Consider the following 20,388-nt stretch of genomic DNA (forward strand, 5'->3'; position numbering starts at 1 on the left):
AAGTAGACATCCATAAAGAAGGAGTAAAGAAAGTCCTAAATAAGTCCTAAATAAAGTCCTTAAATAAAGTCAGAATTTCACAGGACCGGGCACATCCACCCAACACCAGAAGTCAGTCAGCACTGAGCCAGCACAGCCACTGCCACTTGTAGAGGAAGCTTGGACAACCTCTCCCTGCACTAAAAGCAGACCTCAACTTTTTAAAAAATGAGCAAAAAAAGCAAAAAGAACTCTGACTATAGATAGATTTGTGGTAAAAGGGAATAAATTTCAAACTCTGAGGTTACTAAAAGAAAATCATCTCCAGATGAAGCCCTAGAGGGTGATATAAATTGGTCCCCATCTCACAAGACTCTCTTGGAAGAAATTAAAAAGCATCTTAAAAGAGAGCTAGAAGAAAAATGAGGAAAAGAAATGAAAACTTTGCAAAAGGGTTTGGAAGAGGAAACAGAAATTACCTGAAGAAAACTTACAAAATAGATTTAGTGAAATGGGAAAAAAATATAACTTCTTAGAAAATAGACTTGACAAAATTTAAAAAAAAAAAAAAACAATTCCCTGAAAAAAACAGAATTTGTGAAATGGAAATAGAAAATAACTCGCTGAAAAACAGAATTTGTGAAATGGAAAAAGAAAACAATTCCCGGAAAAACAAAATTTGTGAAATGGAAAAAGAAAATAATCTTTAAAAAATTAAATTTGTGAAATGGGGGGGAAAACCCATAGAATAAAACAACTCATTTAAAAATTCAATTGGCCAAATATAAAAATAACTAAAATAGGTAACTAAAGAAAATAATTCACTAAAAATCAGAACTGAACAAATGGAAATGAATGACTCAATACAACATCAAGAATCAGTCAAATAAACCAAAAAAATTTAAAAATAGAAGAAAATGTAAAATACCTGACTTGGAAAATAGCTCTAAGAGAGACAATCTAAGGATTATTGGACTTCCTAAAAATCATGATGAATAAAGAGCCTAGACATTATCTTTCAAGAAATAATCAAAGAAAACTGACCTGATGTCCTAGAATCAGAAGGCAAAATAACCATTGAAAGAATTCACCAAACACCTCCTGAAAGAGACTGCAAAATGAAAACTCCAAGAAAAAATATTGCAAGCAGGTAGAAAGAAACAATTCAATACAGAGGAGCTACAATCAAGATTACCCAGGACCTAGCAGCTTCCACCTTAAAAGATTGAAGGGCCTAGAATCTGATATTCTGAAAAGCAAAGGAACTTGGATTACAGCCAAGAATAAACTACCCAGCTAAATTGAGCATTTTCTTTCAGGGAAGAAGATGGACATTCAATGAAGCATGTGAATTTCAATTATTTCTGATGAAAAAAACCAGAGTTGAACAAAAAAAATGACCTTCAAATATAGAACTCAAGAAAAGCATAAAAAGATAAAAAGGAAAGAACTCTTGAGAACTATATTTCTGTTGTGGGTATACATGGAGAGTGCAGGTATAATTTGAGTTTGTTGTCATAATATAAAAAGAAACTATAATTGGAAAGGGGATCAAACTGGAAAGAGGGGGCAATGGAAGTAAAATGAGGGAAATTACATCTCAGGAAGAGGCAAAGATCTATTATGATTGAAGGAAAAACAGAGAGGGTGATGAGCATTGTGTGAATCTTACTCTCATCAAATTTGATTCAAAGAGAGAATATCAGACATGTCTGGCTTCACAGAGAAAGTTGCCCTACCTTATAGGGAGGTGGGAGGGGAAAGGGAAAAAGGAAAGGAGGAGAAAGATATGGAAAACAGAAATAGTAGGAGAAAGATATAAGAAAGGGGGAGGGACTATAAAAGGGAAGGGCTGCTTGAGGGAAGTGGTGATCAGAAGCAAAATACTAGGGAGTAGGGAAAGGGGGAAAGAAAAGAGAAAGGCATAATTTGGGGTAAATAAGATGGCAGGAAATACAGAATTAGTCATTTTAATTGTGAATGTGAATGGAATGAACTCTCTCATAAAACAGAAAACTGATTTCAGAATGGATTAAAAGCCAAAATCGTACAATATGTTGTTTACAAGAAACACATTTAAAATAGAATGATACATAGCAAAGGCAAAAGGCTGGAGAAGAATCTATTATGCTTCAGGTGAAGTAAAAAAGGCAGGGATAGCAATCCTGATCTTAGATCAAGCAAAAGTAAAAGTAGATCTAATTAAAAGAGATAAAGAAAGAAACTATATCTTGCAAAAAGATACCATAGATAATGAAGTAATATCAATACTAAACATATATGCACCAAGTGGTATAGCATCTAAATTCCTAAAGGAGTAGTTAGGTGAGCTAAAGAAGAAATAGAAAGCAATACTGTAATATGGGGGTGGGGGGTGCCTCAACCTTGCTTTCTCAAAACTCAATAAACTGAAACACAAAATATATAAGAAAGAAGTTAAGGAGGTAAATAGAATTTTAGTAAAGTTAGTTTTGATAGATCCTTGAAGAAAACTTAATGGAGACAGAAAGGAGTATACTTTTTTCTCAACAGTTCATGGAAAGTATACAAAATTGACCATGTATTAGGACATAAAAATATCAAAATCAAATACATAAAGGTGTAAATCATAAATAAATTTTTGAGATCATTATACAATAAAAATTACATTCAATAAAAGGCCAGCAGAAAATATACCAAAAAAATTAATTGAAAACTAAATAATCTAATACTAAAGAATGAGTAGGTGAAACACCAAATCATAGACACAACCAATAATTACATCCAAGAGAATGACAATAATGAGACAATATACCAACATTTGTGGGATGCAGCCAAAGTGGTAATAAGAGGAAATTTTATATCTCTAGATGCTTACTTACATAAAATAAAGAAAGAGGAGATCAATAAATTGGACTTGCAACTAAAAAAGCTAGAAAAAGAACAAATTAAAAACCTCCAATTAAATACCATACTTGAAATTCTAAAAATTAAAAGGGGAAATTAATAAAATTGAAAGTAAAAAAAATTATTAAATTAACAAAATTAAAAGTTGGTTTTATGAAAAAATAACAAAATAAATAAACCTTTAGTTAATTTAATTACAAAAAGGAAAGAGGAAAATCAAATTGTTAGTCTCAAAAATGAAAAGGGAGAACTTTCCAACAATGAAAAGAAAATCAGAGCAATAATTAGGAGTTACTTTGCCCAACTTTATGTCAATAAATTTGACAACATAAATGAAATGGAGGAATAGCTACAAAAATATAGATTGCCCAGATTAACAGAAGAGAAAATTAATTACCTAAATAGTCCCATTTTAGAAAAAGAAATAGAAGAAGCTATTAATCAACTCCCTAAAAACAAATCTCCAGGGCCAGATGGATTTACATCTGAATTCTACCAAACATTTGAAGAACAATTAACTCCAATACTCTACAAACTATTTGAAAAAATAGGGCAAGATTTTTTATTTCCTTCTCAGGTTAATTTTACCTTATTTCAAAGTCTGATTCTTCTTGTGAAACAAAATAATTGTATGGATATGTATACATATATTGTATTTAACATAAACTTTAACATATTTAATATGTATTGGTCTACCTGCCATCTCGGGGAGGAGTGGAGGGAAGGAAGGGAAAAGTTGGAACAGAAGGTTTTGCAAGAGTCAATGCTGAAAAATTACCGATGCATATATCTTGTAAATAAAAAGCTATTATAATAAAAAAATAGGGCAAGAAAGATTCCTACCAAATTTTTTATAACACAGACATGATAATGGTATCTAAAGTAGATAGGATGAGAACAGAGAAAGAAAATTATAGATCAATTTCCCTAATGAATATTGGTGCAAATATCTTAAATAAAATATTAGCAAAGAGATTACAGAAAGTCATCCCCAAGATAATACACCATGACAAGTAGAATGTATACTAGGAATGCAGGGCTAGTTCAATATTAGGAAAACTATCAGCATAATTGACTATATCAATAATCACACTAACAAAAACCATATGATTATCTCAATAGAAACAGAAAAAGCATTTGATAAAACCCAACACCCCTTCTTTTTAAAAACACTAGATATAATGTTCTCTCTAAAATGTAATGTTCTCTATTAAGGTTTTCTTGAGTTCTCTGGAGGCAGTCTTCATTTCAGTTCAGTAACCACCACAAGTGCAGTCAGGTGTTAAAGCCCAAATCCTTTATTGTCGCTGTCAATTCCACTGACTTAGTACCTTGTAAGAATCCTTTGTTTCAAGTCAAGAGTTCTGGCGCATAACAACTAGAGTATTGGAGTCCAATTCCTGTAGCAAGATTAAGGGTGTGACAGTCAGGAGGCCAGGAGAAAGAATTCAGTTAGAACTCTTCAAAGTTTATTGATCAGAGAGACAAATATATTTATGTATGTATGTATGTATGTATGTATGTGTATGTGTGTGTGTGTGTGTATATATATATATATATATATATATATATATATATGCCTCAAATGCCCATAAATTTGATACAAACTACATTCTTTGAAAATACTATAGTTTTCTCTAACAAACAAGATCTACTGAGATGTAAATGATTAAGCCTGGAACGTGATTAATTAGGCAGAGATGCAAATAGTTGAGATACATATCAGGGTAAATTTTATCATACCATTGTCTCAAATATATTTCTCCCAAATGCCTTTAGTCTATATAATGGGATTTTATCCTGTCCAAAATTTAAAGGTTTGCCTTTAATCCAAAAAGTAGTGTTTACATTTTGTTTCAGTCACTGGATTATTAATTTATTATATTGACAAGCAGTCTCTGCTATTTCAATAAGAAAATGGAATTTTGGTGAGCCAAGTTACTGTGAGATTCAAGAGCTGGAATGGATTCTTACATCCTGGCCTGCTACACTACAGAGTATAGGAATAAATGGAGTTTTCCTTAAAATGATCAGTCGCATCTATTTAAAAGTGTCAGCAAGCATCATATGTAATGGGGACAAACTAGAACCATTCCCAATAAGATCAGTGGTGAAACAAGGCTGCCCACTATCCCCATTACTATTCAGTACTGTATTAGAAATGTTATCTTTGGCAATAAGAGAAGAAAAAGAGATTAAAGGAATTAGAGTAGGTAATGAGGAAACCAAATTATCACTCTTTGCAGATGACACAATGCTATACATACAGAACCCTAGAGAATCAACTAAAAACTATTAGAAACAATTCACAACTTTAGCCAAGTTGTAGGACACAAAATAAATCCACATAAATCATCAACATTTTTATATATTGCCAACAAAGTCCTACAGCAAGAGATCCAAGACAGAAATTCCATTTAAAGTAACTGTCGATAATATAAAATATTTGGGAGTCTACCTGCCAAGGCAAAATAAGAAAATATATGAACACAATTACAGAACACTTTCCACACAGATAAAGTCAGATCTAATCTGTTGGAGAAATATCAAGTGCTCATGAGTTGACCTCAAGATCCCAGCTTTTGAGATAAGAACTCACTATTTGACAAAAATTGCTGAGGAAATTGGAAATTAGTATGATCAATGAATTGGGCATATATAAAGAATAAAGAAAGAACAAGTGAAAAACTTCAATTAAACACCAGATTAGAAATTCTGAAAATAAAAGGAAAGATTAATAAATTTGAAAGTAAGAAAATGACATTACCAAAAGATGATTTTTTGGAAAAAGCAATGAAATGGATAAGTCATTGAATAATCTGACTAAAAAGAAAACCAAATTAACAGTATCAAAAATGAAAAGGATAATTTTGCCACCAATGAAAATAAAATTAAAGCAATATTAAGATCTATTTTGCTCAACTATGCCAACAAATCTGGCAATCTAAGTAAAATGGATGAATATATATATATATATATGTATATGTATGTATTATCCAGATTAACAAAAGAAGAAATAACATACTTAAATAAGTCTATATTAGAAAAGAGAAACTGAATAAGCCATTAATGAGATCCCTAAGAAAACAATTCCCAAGACTTAATGGATTTAGAAATGAATTCTTATGTTTTGCATAACTTCCCATTTGCCTTCTCAATATATATAACCTCCCCCCAAAAAATGAATTCTATCAAACATTTAAACAATTAATTTCAATACTATATAAACTCTTTGGGAAAATAGTCAAAGAAGTACTCCTACCAAATTCACAATTACAAAACCCTTTTCACACAAATAAAGCCAAATCTGAACAATTCTATAATTGATTAATATATTAATTGATCATGAGTAAGCTGATATATGATAGAAATGACAATTCTATCAAAAATTTTTTTCATTCAGCACAATATCAAACTACCAAAAATTATTTCATAAAACTAAAAATAATAACAAAATTCACCTGAAGACAAAAGGTCAAGGGAATCAATGAAAATAAATATAAAGAAAAATTGGTCTATCAACACCAGATCTCAAACAGTAATAATCATTAAAACAAATTGATACTGGCTAAGAAATAGAATAGTGGATTGATGGAATACATTAGGTACACAATATACAATAGTAAATGAGCATATTCTAGTGTTTGATAAATAAAATCTGGGTTTGGTAAACCCAAAGATGTAAACTTTGAGGGTGAGAACTCAAAAATCGCTGGGATAATTGGAAGCATTTTGAAAGAAGATCGGTATAGACCAACACCTCTCACCATGATTTATATATAAAAGGTATCATCTTTTTACTTGTCAAAGCTATGGAAAAGGGCAGAATTTATGACCAAAAACCAGAGAGTATTACAGATTATAAAATGGATAATTTAGATTACATTAAATTAAAAAAAAAAAATTGTGACACCCTTTGATCCAGCAGTTAATACTAAGGCTCTGTATTCCAAAAGTGATCATAAACGAGGGAAAAGGACTCTGATTTACAAAATTTTTTGTAGCGGCTCTTTTTGTGGTGGCAAGGAATTGGAAATTGAGTGGATGCTCATCAGCTCAATAATGGCTGAATAAGTTATTGTACATGAATGTAATGAAATATTATTCTATAAGAAATGACAAGGAACCTGATTCTAGAAAAACCTAGAATGACTTATATGGACTGAACTTATGTGAACTATGTTTAGTGAAGTAAGCAGAACCAGAACATTGTATAAAAACAGTAAGATTATGTGATGATGAATGATGACAGTCTTACCTCTCCTCAGTAATGTCCCCAAGACCAATAAGCTTGGTATGGAAAATACCATCTGCATCCAGAGGGAGAATTATGGAGAGTGAATGTGGATCAAACCATACTATTTTCACTTTTTTTGTTATTGTTTGCTATTTATTTTTCATGTTTTATTTTCCTTTTGTTCTAACTTTTTTTTACAACATATGTAATATAGAAATATTTTTAAAATAATTGCATATTATAATCTGTATCATATTACTTACTGTCTTGGGGAGTAGGGAAGTAGGAGTGGAAGACAAAAAAATGGAACTCTAAAGCTCACAAAAATTAATGCTGAAAATGATCTTTATATGTAATTAGGAAAACAAAATTAAGGGGAGGGGGGGAGAACAATGCAACCAAAAACTGGAAAGCTATTTAGAACTATTTCCAAAGGACTACAAAATTCTGCATACCCTTTGATCTATCAATATGACTTCCAGGTATATACCCTAAGAGATCAAAGAAAAAGAGAAAGGACCTATATGTACAAAAACATTAAGAGCAACTTTTTATGTGGTGGCAAAGAATTAGAAATTGAGGAGATGTCAATCAAGTGGGGAGTGGATATTATGGTGTCTGATTACAATGTGAGTTGATTAGAACAAATGATAGTGGAAATTGATTGAACCACATTGACTCTATGTTATGATTCAATTCTGGAGCTAGCTTCAGTGAATTTTTTCCCATTTAGCTAATTCTACTTTATAAGGCATTCCTTTCTTCCTTGGTTAGTCTATTTCTTAAGATGTTATTTTCTTCAACATGTTTGTGTTTCCTTTATCAATCTTGTTTTTCATGATTTTCTTTAATCATTCTCATCTCTCTTCCCAGTTATTTTCTGCCTCTCTTACTTGATATTCAAAATCATTTTTGAGCTCTTCTATGCCCTAAGATAATTTCATAATTTTATTAGAGGCTTTGGAAGTAGAAGCTTTAACTTTGTTATCTTCTGAATGTATATTTTGATCAATGTGTATTTTCATCTTCCTTGTCACTACAGTAATTTTCTTTGGTCAGAATATTTTTCTGCTGTTTGCTCATTTTCCCAGACTATTATTTGATTTTTAACTCTTTGTTAAAGTAGGGCTCTGCTTCCAGGGTATAGAATACAATATTCTAAGTTTCAGGAGTTCTATGCAACTGTTTTCAGAGGGTTTTCTAGTTTTTTCTCCCTAAGTTTTCCTTACAAGTTTAAGTTTTCAGTTATTCCAAGTTTGTACTTTCTAAGGAGAGGAATGTTCACTGCTCTCCTGCGCTTTAGTCTGTGAGTGACCACGAGCACTCTTTTCTGCCCTAGAACTGTGAGGAGGGTCCCTGTTCCACTGTGGCTATAAGTTCTAGTGTGCTAGTGCTTCTCGTCCCCCTGGGACTGCCACCCAGGACTGTGACCTGGATCTGAGTATGGGAAAAAAAACAGTCATGTCTCAGTTCCAGTAAAGAGACCCCTGTAATCGTTTTATGACCAGTTGTTTAACCCCCTTACTGTCTGAGGATTGAGAGGTCTGAAAGCTGCCTCCACTGCACTATCACTGCTGCTGCTGGTTCAGAGGCCCCCAAGGCCTGCTCCTACTCCACTCTCAGTCCAGTGAAACACTTTTCCTGAAGACTTTCCAAGTTATTCTGGGCTGGAAAATTGTTTCACTCCATCTTTTTATTGGTTTTGATACTCTAAAATTTGTTTAGAGTCATTATTTAAAGGTATTTGGTGGAGTTTGGGGGAGAGGTCAGACAAGTCCCTGCATTTACTCTGCCATCTTGAGTCTCTTTGCTCAATTTCCTATCTATTCAGTCATGAACCTGTTCCAACTTCTTTCTTGTGAGAAAACTTCATTCAATTGTGGGGAAAGGGAGAAAATCATATTGCATTGTTGCAACCTAGCCCTATGGAGTTGGAAAACTGGACTGCTCTTCCTCCTGCTTGAAGATCCTTAACCAGGAAACTAGATTATTCTGATCAAAAACCCATTCAGACCAGAAGATTGATGTAAGTGTTTTCTTTTTTCACAATTTCACTTCTTAAATAATCTATAATTGGCCCAATTCTGATCAAACAGTTATTCTTTCTGTATTTCTTTATTGAATACAGCTATTTGGAAAGGGTGGAATCTTTTCTGATATCAGGGAATTATTCTATTTGCTTTAAGTCCTTAATCTTTTCTCCACCAGAAATCAGATTATTAAATTTTATATCCTAATTAATTATTTTTAATTAATTGGTTTTGAGTAATTGTTTTGATGAATTTGTGGTCCCATGACAAACCTGATCCTAGTTTATTGAGCAATTGGGATGTATTGCTTAGTCAATTTATGTTCTCTGAAGCTTGAACCTTTCTTTCTTCTGTCATTTCATCTTTCTCCCACTATAGATAGAATACTATTATACTTTAAAAAATGATGAGCAGGATAGTTTTAAAAAAATGAGAAGACATATGAACTAATGCAAAGTGAAGTGAGCAGAACTAGAAGACCATAGTAGACAATAATAGCGATATTGTATGTATGATCAACTATGAATGACAACTACTCTGATCAATACAGTGACCCAAAACAATTCTGAAGGATTTTCAATTAAAAATGCTATCAATTTTCAGAAAAAAGGAATTGCTGAAAATGTTTGCAGCAGCTCTTTTTGTAGTGGCAAGGAACTGATAACTGAGTAGATGCCTGTCAGTTGGAGAATGGCTGAATAAGTTATGGTATATGAATGTTATGGAATATTATTGTTCTATAAGAAAACGACAAGCAGGATGATTTCAGAAAGACTTGGAGAGACTTACATGAACTGATGCTAATTGCAGCAACAAGAAAATTATGCAGTGACCAATTCTGATGGACGTGGCTCTTTTCAACAGTAAGATGATTCAGGCCAGTTCCAGTGGTCTCGTGATGGAGAGAGACATCTGCATCCAGAGAGAGGACTGTGGAGACAGAGTATAGATCACAACATTTTCATTGTATTTTTCTTTTGTTATTGTTTTTGTTGTTGGCATTGTGCTTTCTCATTTTTTTCCTTTTTGATTTGATTTTTTATGCAGCATAATTGTGGAAATATATAGAGAAGAATTGTATATGTTTAACATATATTGTATTATTTGCTGTCTGGGGGAGGGAGTGGGAGGAAGGGAGGGGAAAAAATTGGAACACGAGGTTTTGCAAGGGTTGAAAACTGTGCATGTATTTTGAAAATAAAAAAAACTGTATAAGAAAAAATAAAGAGCTGCTGGAATTTGAATGCAGATTGAAGCATAATTATTTAAATTTATTCTCTTGCTTTTTTTACAACATGACTAATAAGTATATTTTATATTATTTTACATGTATAATTGGTATCACATTTCTACCTTCATGATGGTTGGGGAAAGGTACTAGAGAGGAAAAAATATTGAAGGTCAAAATTTGTAAAATGTTGAAAATATATAAATAATATTTTGAAAAATAAAATTTTTGATTGACTTGTTGGAATGGTAAAACAAAATCATGTCAGCAAACAGAGGAGAATTTCAATTTCAGAAAAGAAGTAGATGCACAGGTGAGAGAAGAAAATCAGCCTCATTTTGAAAGCACTGGAGTTAAAACCATACATGCTGTGTTAAATTCTTTACCACATAGCACAGAGATATTGGAGCTACAATCTGTCAACTGAAAAGCAGCTAAAACTAAAAGGTGGCTTTAGAATTTATTCACTTTTAGGAGAGATATACAAAATGTTCAACAAAAGAAGGACTAGAAGATACAATCATCTAAAAACCCCAACAGAGAAATATGTTTCAGAAAGAAAATACTTATTAAATTAACATATAGGGCTCTTTTCTCCTATCATAATAGTAGCATTTGTAAATAATTATCATATTATAATTATTGCAATGGAAGAAGGTTTTTTTTTTGTTTTTTAGTTGTTTTATTTTGCTTTTCCTTTTTCCAGTTCTATGTATCTTACATAGGAAATTGGCAGTGAAACAGCATGGTACATGGGGAAATATCACTGGCTTTGGCCTCAGAGAACATAGGTTCAGATTCACCTCTGAAAATTTTTATCTTGGACAATTAACTTATTCTTCATGTGACTCAATTTCCTCACCTGTAAAATTGAAGGAATGATATCTGAAGATCCCTCCATCTTCATATTTATCATTCTATATCCAGAATTCAAGGGTTAAGAGAAACGTCTGATCTAATCCATCCATTAAAGGAATCTCCAGTGACCCAGACTTTGAAGACTTCCACAGAAGAGGAACTCATTACTACTTCTGGCAATCAATTCCATTTTTGGACAGACCTTTTCATTAGGAAGCTTTTCCTGATATCAAGCTTAAATTTTCTTCTTTGCCACACCTACTATCCCTTTTTACCTCTAGTTCTACCTTCTGGACAAAATAAAAGAAGACTATATTCTCTTCTACATGACAGATGTTCAAATACCTGAATATGGTATCTTGTCAAAATATATATTTTTTTAATTCCCAGACCTAAAGTTTAAAAAAATTTCTGGTATAAAGGAAGTAAAGAAGATATGTAATCTGTGAAAAGATTCAATAAAGGAGATTTATAAGGAATTATTAGATAGGTAGAATGAGAACTAAGAAGGATGACAGTTTTTTTTGTCAGATACACAAAAAAACATAGAACAGAGTATCCAAAAGAAAAAGTTGATGGAGTGTGTCAAAAGTGATAAAAAGACCAAAGATGAAGATAAAAGAACATTGGTAACATTAGAGTAGTTTCAGTTCAATGATGAAATTAAAAGTCAAATTTCCATAACTGGAAGCAAGTGAGAAGATTCTAAAGGACCTTAGCTGAGAAGGGATGTGTAGGTAAAGGATATCAGCCAAGCAATGATTGCTCAATCAGGTGATGTTTTTTTTAAGGATGGAGGAAATGTAGGCATGTTTATATGTAATTTAATGCATAAGTACTAGGAAGTCCTGAGGGCTATAAGGCTAAATGACTTGTGCATGGTCTTGTAGCTAGTAATGAGCCCAATAAAATATACTATATCATATTACTTGAATGCTTTGTCCATAGCAATCATTTGATACATATTTACTAAATAAATGAATTGACTGAAAAGAAAAGAAAAGATGTTCTGTGATTAGGAAATTTCAGAGACTGGTGAAAAACATTGAAAACATGACAAAAATTTATTTTTAAAAATCTCATTTCCATCAGACAGAATGGGGTGTGGATTTGACCAGTGGTTTTTGAAGGCTCAACAAAGCATGTTGGCAGCTTCTATTATGCTGGAAAGGCTTTGAATATAGCAATAAATTCTTTCCAAGAATCAACCCACTGAAATACTGAGAGAATAATTAGTCACCTGTGGACTGGTCACTCAGTGATGAATCATAGCCAGAATATTTGATAAAACAATGAAAAATACACAATGCTTTTCAATTCGTTTTTTTTGTTTGTTTGTTTTTTTGTTTTTTTTTTTTTTTTGCTTCTGCAGTTTTAGTGGCAAAAATAATAGAATAAAGGCATTTGATGCTAAGAAGTTTTTTGGACTACTTGTAAATGTGAACTTAATTGTTATTCCTCTAAATATGAGAGTCTTGTTCAAGGACCAATGTATGAATATATTGTAAGAGGAACTGTAATAAACTTGAAACTCTACAATTAAAATCATAAGAAAAAATGGAAGGTATAAAGGAAAAGATATCTCACAGGTATTATTTGGAGGAGAATACAAAAGAGTGGGTAAAATTGGGTTTATCCTATCGAGTCAACAATAAATGTGAGTTTATGGGATCTGTTCTAATCTCATGTTACAGTGCTCAAGATAAGTATTTTCAAAAGTGTTATTGTAAAAGTAATTGCAATTTCTTCAACAAGATCAAAAGTGTTATTGTAAAAGTAATTGCAATTTCTTCAACAAGTTGCCAGTGAAGAATAGGTAAATAAGTAAACTCTGAAAAATATGATTAAAAAAAAACTCACCAACTAAATCAGCACATAATTTGATGCTCAGTGTCTTGAATGACAGTAAAAAATAGATTGGAAAATATAGTTTAGGAGTGAAAAACTAAAGGACTCAGAAAATTGTAAATTCACTAAAATTTCCATTTACATTTATATATTGTAATTAATTCCTCTAAGTAAATGGTAAATGCTGGAAAGAGTAAACAGCAAATAATATTATCCTACCAAAAAAGACAATATTTGATAAGTGAATTAGTAATGTAGAACATATTCTTAAATCAAATATCTCTGTATCATTAGATCTACACCTACATCTACACTCTAACAAGAGAAAAGATCAAAATTAATACAAAATGTATAAATGCTAGCTATTATAGCTATTATTATTAGAAGAAAGAATAAAATAAGAAAATACATGATTTATTACTAAAACAATTAAAATCATACATATTATCTATTGATATCAAAAACAGAAATGTATAAAGAAAAAAAATTGACAAAAGCTCTAACAATTTCCTAAAGAATCTTAACCTTTATAGAACAAATACCAAACTTTCACCCGAGAACATATGCTAATAGCACTACACCTCCTCCCCCTACTAATTATTTCCATCTGCCCCAAATTCATTCTTGGTATTACATACTGCAAATAAAGTTTAACAAAAACATTAGATTGTGAATCTGAAATTAGGAGTTTAAGTCTCCTTATATGAAGACTAAAGAACCTAAAAACAATACCTGATCATCTTTCTCAGCTTTGAAAGAATGCATCCAAAAGCAATGCAGTTTAGAAATACACTTGTTCACAAAAATTTATAGAGAGGGATATTAGAAGATCATGATTTTTGTCACCTCATAAAATAGTGAAAAGTAGTGGGGAAAATATGGCAAAAGATCCCATTAAACAATTACCCTAAGAACATTTAATAATAAAATTGTAAAATTGTGAAAGACAATAAAAATCTAAAACTCTTAATAACAAACATTTGTCACCATTAATAATAGTAGTAGGAGATGTGTATATAAATAGATAAATGATAGATCTTTGAAAGGATAGATATGATATGCATATCATATGAATCATGAAATAAAGAAATAATGATAATTACTACTGAATTTATACATAGCATTGTGTTTCAGGTAAAGTGCTAAGCATTTTACCACTATTTCACTTGATTCTCAAGACAATCCTTGAAGATAGATGTCCAAAAGGGATATCCTTTTATTCGGAAAATACTTTCCAATCTAAAAGCACTATAAATGCTAGTTATAATTAGTAGAATAGCAGAGCCAAGACTAAAATCTAGGTTTTCTGGTTCCCATTCCAGTATTGAAAATACATCCCTTCCCTCCCTGCCCCAGATTAGATGATATGACTTTTCAATTTGTCTTATAAGAGATTTGGGAGAATAATACATAGGAAAGAGATGATGATTTGAGTCTTTTACATTAACAGTGATTTGCATGATTCCAAATAGAGAACCACCTGAATGTAATTAGAAAATCAAAATTTTGGTTATATATTGGAAATACTTCCTTAAAATACTAAGAGTTTATACTATTTTTCTGTTGTTTTCCATACCTTTCTCTGATCTGAGCCTACTTTTGCCAGACTGAGCAGGAACAAAAAGTGGACTAGGCCCAGCAGGAGGCTGTCAGTACCTCTTGTGGCCTCTACTCTGCCCCAGAGGTAGAAGGAATGACTCCTGTACTGACCACCAGTTTTAGAAGAAATCATGACATTCAAAGATGTGGCTATGAAATTCAACCAGAAGGAGTAGGTACCACTCACTGAACTAATCTCAGAAGAAGCTGTACAGGGATATGATGCTGGAGAACTAAAGGAATTTGATATCTTTGGGATTTGTAGTTTCTAAACCAGATGTGATCTGAGAAGTACCTTGGATGCCAGAGCCAGACATTCCAAGAAGCAACTATCCAGAGAGCAAAGGATTTACTGGAGAGAAACCTTAGGAATGTAGAAAGGCCTTCAGGGGGAAGAACCAATTTATTGTGTATCAGAGAATTCATACTGGAGAGAAATCTTATGAGTGTAGCGAATGTGTGAGGACCTTCAAAAAGAATCTAAATCTTGCTGCTGCACATCAGAGAATTCATACTAAAGAGAAATTTTATGCATGTAACACACGGGGGAAGGCTTTCTACTATGACAAAACTTTATTCAACATCAAAGAATTCATACTGGAGAGAAATCTTATGAATGCAGTGAATATGGGAAGACCTTCAGACTAAAGGAATATATTACTGAATACTAAAAAATTCATGTTGGGGAGATTCTTTATGAAAGTAATGAATGGGGGACTCCTTCATTTAGAGGTAATTACTTAATAATCATGAAAGAATTCATACTGAAGAGAAACCTTACGAATGTAAGAGTGTGGGAAGGTTTTCAAGTGCAACTCAGGATTTATTTGACACCAGAGAAATTATACTGAAATTATATCTTTTGAATGTATTACATGTGGGAAAGTTTTCACAAGAAGATCAATTCTTACTGGACAGCTGAGAATTTGTACTGGAGGAAAAAAAAAAAACATTTGAATGTTAATGTATGTGAAGATATCTTCCTGAGTTTAGAAGTTACTTTAGAAGGACAGAGTAAAAGGAGAGAGAGAATAAATGGGGGAGAAATACAATTAGCAATAGTAATTGTAAAAGATGTCTTTGAAGTTATTCTGATGGAATGTTATTGTTTTCTGGAAAATGATAGGATGCTCTCAGGAAGAAAAAAAACTGAAAGTCCTCCATGAATAAAGTGAAATATACTATATTCAAAGTAATAGCAACATTCTGGGATGACCAGATGTAAATGACTGTGTTATTTTCAGTAGTACAATCAATCACAACTACTCTGATGTGCTTCATATAGCTAGTATAATGCTATACTTCAGCTATAATGCCATAATGTTATGATGAAAACCCTATCCATACCCAGAGAAGGAACTGATCAAGTGTGAATATAGATCAAAGCATTCTCTAATACTCTGTATCTCTCTTTATTTTTAACTTAATTTTTCTTAAGGATTTTTAGTTTTATTAGGGTGGGAGAGGTATGTCTTCACAACTTGACTGTAATAGAAATATTTTGTATAATTTCATGTGTTTTTTTTAATTGTGGGTGGGGATAAGGGAGAGAACCTAAACCTCAAAAATCTTAAAAACAAATGTAAAAAATATTTTTAATGTAAATAAGAAAAATTATCAAATAAATAAATTTAAACAAAGAAAAAAGAAGTTACTCAAACATCAGAGAATACATATGAGAGATAACCTTAAGAAAGTAGTAAATGTGGGAAGGCCTTCAAAAGTAAGACCCAACTTATTGGAGAGATCTCTATGAACAGAAGGAGTATGAGTAGATCTTCTACTTTAACTCAGAACTTATTCATTATCAAAAAATTCATACTGGAAAGAAACATTATGAACCTGATGTATAGGGAAAACTTTCTGCCTGAGCTCATTATCAGGGAGTTTATACTGGAAAGAAATATTATAAAAACAATAACTATAGACAGATCATTATCCACACTATTATTCCTCTATTGCCATTGGTTAACAGAGCCTAGTTCTAACATAAAGCTTAAACTGAAAATAGGCTGGAAAATGCACAAACCAAAAATAGAACCTGATCATCAAAAGGTATTATGGTGACTATGGAATAAGCTCAAAATATTAGCAAAGCCTCAAAAATACAAACCAATAAGAATTTTTGAAAGAGCTAAAGAAAAATCAAAACAATTCCTGTAATAATCAGAGTTTAGAGCAAAAATTTGAAAAAGAAATGAGAGTAAAGCAAAAAAGAATTGTAAAATGAGAGTTAACCACTTTCTAAAAGAGGCACAAAAATATTGGAAAAAAAAATAACTCATTAAAAATCAGAATTGTCCAAATGGCAAAAGAGGCACAAAATGTCACAGATTTGAAAATAATTCCTTAAAAATTTGAATTGATCATTTGGAAGCCAATGATTCCAAGAGATGTAAAAAACAATAGAACAATGTCAGATAACTAAAAATATAGAAGGGAATGTAAAATACAGGGAAAAAACCTGACCTGGAATATAGACCACGGAGAAATCATTTAAGAATCATTGAAAGTCACAATCAAGAACCTGCACATCATATTTCAAGAAATTATAAAAAAAATTACCCAGATATTTTAGAACTGGAGGACAAAGTTGAAATGGAAAGAATCCGCCAATCACCTCCTAAAAGATCCCCAAATGAAAACTTTCTGGACTCTTATCACCAACCCTTGATCTTTCAGGTCAGCATCACAAAAGATATCCTAAAAAAAAAAGGGATATAGAATTTCGATTATGACATTCTGTAATGCAAAATAAGATTGCAACCTAGAATAACCTACTCAAAAAATGAGCATAATTATAGAGGGTGGGAAGTTGATATTTAAGGAAAGAGGACTTTTTAAAAAATTTGTGTTTTTTCAATTGCATACAAAAATAATTTTAAAAAATACGAAGGTTGATCTATTATTTTATCAGTGTCAGTACTTCCTATCATGACACAGATCTAAATCTCTTCATGGATTTCTAGCTCTGCTCTTCTACATATACTCTAAAGAAAATATTACTAACATGCTGAAAGTCCTTGTCAAGTTCTTGCAGATACCAGTCTTCTCAGGTCAGCCAAATACAAATGCTAATAAAAAGACAAATAATTCTAAAAATCTCAGTTGTGTGAAACCACCAGGGCCTTCTGATAGAGTTACCAACGTGTCCTTACCAAAAGAGCAATTTGTTATAAGGGGATCACAAGTTTTTGTCACATTATAGGTCCAAGGGAAAGCAGGAATTATTTTGAGATAGTAAAATAATATCTGGAAGACAGATGGGTCTTTTGGCTCTGCATCTGCACTAACATGTGATGTGGTTTTTATAAGATACTTCCTTATGGCACTCAAAAGAAATGTTCTAGTTTATATAGAATTTATTTTTAGGCACTGGTTCTTTCTTAATCTTGTGCTACTGGATCTCCCCACACACAATCTATTCATGAGCTACATTTGATACTTTATCTCTTTAAAAGTATGTTTGTTTATTCACACCTAAAGTCAATGAAGTAGGTGTATGTAATAGGTTCAACTGGCAATATTTTCTTTATATCCCACAGTTCTTGCCCTGAATTCCTATAGAAAAAAAATTTGTTTAAAAAAATATGTAACAGATGGTGCATGATATTGTGATGCAGAAATAGGAGGATGGTGTCCTGGAAGGAGTGCTGAATTTTAGGAGAGACCTCGGTTCAAGTCCTCTGGAACTTCAAAGGGGTATGTGTGGGTATCTGTAGGATATACTTGTATATATTATATATATATGCATATACATAAATATGTATATATACGTATGTACTAGTGTACATACATATGTATACATATATACCTTACTGTTATATATTATATTAAATATATATACACACACATACACACACACATCCTACTACCATTGATGGTTACTAGTATTTATTATAACAAGTTTTATATACCACCATTTTTTGTTGTCTTTTACAGTTTCACCATTAACTATTCTTAGGGTGACAGTTTCTTGGGACTTTTTGCCATATTGCCCCAAACTATTTAATGAGATGACACTAGTCATAATCTTCTAATATTCCCCTCCATAAGATTTTATGAACAAGTTTATTTCTTTATAAGATATTTACATAGATGCCTACATGTAGATGTCTATATAAATACTTACCAATATAGAGATATCTCTGTATACATAGTCACTAAGGGAATTGTTTTCCTTAACTATGCATATCTATTAGAAGAAATGTTTTTCTTTTTTTCCTCCCCTGTGATGGTAAATGAGAAGGAAAGAAAATAGATTTTTGGTTTAGTTCTTTGCTTGATTGGAAGGGTTTTGGGTTTGGTTTTGGTTTTAATAGAGAGGTGAGAAGGTAGGTGCTACTGATGTGTTATTAGTTTTACCTAACTATTTGACTCTGTTAAAAGAGACATCTCATAGATGAAAGAAATTTATAAATGTTTATAATGCAAAAAAAACAAATAAAATTCTATTCTACCGTGAATATGTGAAATCCTAGTTAAAAACCACATAGAAATTTCTGCCAGTTAGGTTAAACTAGACAATTCCTGTCCCTTATCATCAACACTAAGGGGTCTCTCAATTAGAATAGAAAAAAAAAAGCTTGTAAAGATGTATAATGGAAGAACACCAATCTTTCAGTTTTATGAAATGCAAGAATGAAATTCCACATGCCTTTTCATGTAATAGGGCACCAAGTCCCAAAAGGAATCACTGTAATTATCCAGCCAGAGAACAAGAAGCTACCATAGGCAGATGATAACCCAGGTGTAAATTGATTATTTCCTATCTTGTTGACAACTTTAAACAGTAGCAAAAGCCTAGGAAACCAAAGCAAATCATCTCATCCGCAGGATGAAAATATACAAATAGAGTTTAACTAGAGAATATTGATTCCATAGTGATTGGGACCTGGACTCTGGTTGGCAATCTGTATATTCACTATGACTATCAAAGGAATGTGTAGAGCCAAAGAAGCATCAATAATCCAAGAGATAATAATAGAATAATAGAATGAATATTACTAATATTCAAATCTCAAATCTGCCACTTTCTACTTGAGTAATCTTGGATGAGTTATTCAACTTGCCAAGGTCCCAATTTCCTCATCTACAAAATTAGGAGATGAAATTAAATGACTTCTATAGTCACTTCCTGCTCTAAAACCATAGTAGATATATTGTTGAACCTGGAATCAGGAAGACCTGAATTCAGTCTCATTCTTACTAGTTCTATAATTTAACCTCTTCTGCCTCAGTTTCTTAATCTATAAAGTAAAATAGCACCTGCTTCCACATGTTATTGTAAGAATAAAATGAGTTCATAATTGTAAAATGTTGGTTAACAATGTTAACTTTAAAACTCTAGCTAGGAAAATGAATGGATGCCCATCAATTGGAGAATGGTTGAGTAAATTGTGGTATATGAATGTTATGGAATATTATTGTTCTGTAAGAAATGACCAGCAGGACGAATACAGAGAAGATTGGCGAGACTTACATGAACTGATGCTGAGTGAAATGAGCAGAACCAGGAAATCATTATATACCTCAACAGCGATACTGTATGAGGATGTATTCTGATGGAAGTGGATTTCTTCAACAAAGACAAGATCTAACTTAGTTTCAATTGATCAAGGATGGACAGAACCAGCTACACCCAAAGAAAGAACACTAGGAAATGAATGTAAACTGCTTGCATTTTTGTTCTTCTTCCCAGGTTATTTATACCTTCTAAATCC

The sequence above is a fragment of the Sarcophilus harrisii genome, chromosome 3 (assembly GCF_902635505.1).
Source record: "Sarcophilus harrisii chromosome 3, mSarHar1.11, whole genome shotgun sequence".
Lineage (NCBI taxonomy): Eukaryota > Metazoa > Chordata > Mammalia > Dasyuromorphia > Dasyuridae > Sarcophilus > Sarcophilus harrisii.